The sequence below is a fragment of the Bison bison genome, unplaced genomic scaffold (genome assembly GCF_000754665.1).
Source record: "Bison bison bison isolate TAMUID 2011002044 unplaced genomic scaffold, Bison_UMD1.0 scf7180017864229, whole genome shotgun sequence".
Classification (NCBI taxonomy): domain Eukaryota; kingdom Metazoa; phylum Chordata; class Mammalia; order Artiodactyla; family Bovidae; genus Bison; species Bison bison.
In genome coordinates, this window is record NW_011494801.1 from 2,223,212 (window position 1) to 2,224,744 (window position 1,533).

A 1,533-nucleotide genomic window follows, 5' to 3' on the forward strand; every position below is an offset into this window, starting at 1 on the left:
GATGCCACTCCAAACACGTGGTGACCTTCAGTCAGTTCAGTTCAGTCGCTCAGTTCTGTCCGACTCTTTGTGACCCCATGAACCGCAGCACGCCAGGCCTCCCTGTCCATCGCCAACTCCATTGAGTCAGTGATGCCATCCAACCATCTCATCCTCTGTCATCCCCTTCTCCTCCTGCCCTCAATGTTTCCTAGCACCAGGGTCTTTTCCAATGAGTCAGCTCTTCACATCAGGTGGCCAAAGTATTGGAGTTTCAGCTTCAACATCAGTCCTTCCAATGAACACTCAGGACTGATCTCCTTTAGGATGGACTGGTTGGATCTTCTTGCAGTCCAAGGGACTCTCAAGAGTCTTCTCCAACACCACAGTTCAAAAGCATCAATTCTTCAGTGCTCAGCTTTCTATATATACATGACCACTGGAAAAACCATAGCCTTGACTAGACGGACCTTTGTTGGCAAAGTAATGTCTCTGCTTTTTAATATGCTATCTAGGTTGGTCATAACTTTCCTTCCAAGGTGTAAGCGTCTTTTAATTTCATGGCTGCAATCACCAACTTCAGTGATTTTGGAGCCCCCCAAAATAAAGTCTCTCACTGTTTCCACTGTTCCCATCTATTCGCCATGAGGTGATGGGACTAGATACCATGATCTTCGTTTTCTGAATGTTGAGCTTTAAGCCAACTTTTTCACTCTCCTCTTTCACTTTCATCAAGAGGCTCATTAGTTCTTCTTCCCTTTCTGCCATAAGTGTGGTGTCGTCTGCATACCTGAGGTTATTGATATTTCTCCTGGCAATCTTGATTCTAGCTTGTGCTATATCCAGCCTGGCATTTCACATGATGTACTCTGCATGTAAGTTAAATAAGCAGGGTGACAATATACAGCTTTGATGTAGTCCTTTCCCAATTGGGAACCAGTCTGTTGTTCCATGTCCAGTTCTAACTGTTGCTTCCTGACCTGCATACAGATTTCTCAAGAGGCAGGTCAGGTGGTCTGGTATTCCCATTTCTTTCAGAATTTTCCACAGTTTATTGTGAACCACACAGTCAAAGGCTTTGGCATAGTCAATAAAGCAGAAATAGATGTTTTTCTGGAACTCTCTTGCTTTTTCCATGATCCAGTGGATATTGGCAATTTGATCTCTGGTTCCTCTGCCTTTTTTAAATCCAGCTTGAACATCTGGAAGTTCATGGTTCATGTTATTGCTGAAGCCTGGCTTGAAGAATTTTGAGCATTACTTTACTAGCGTGTGAGATGAGTGCAATTGTGCAGTAGTCTGAGCATTCTTTGGCATTGCCTTTCTTAGGGATTGGAATGAAAACTGACCTTTTCCAGTCCTGTGGCCACTGCTGAGTTTTCCCAATTTGCTGGCATATTGAGTGCAGCACTTTCACAGCATCCTCTTTTAGGATTTGAAATAGCTCAATTGGAATTCCATCACCTCCACTAGCTTTGTTCGTAGTGATGCTTCCTAAGGCCCACTTGACTTCACATTCCAGGATGTCTGGTTCTAGGTGAGTGATCACACCTT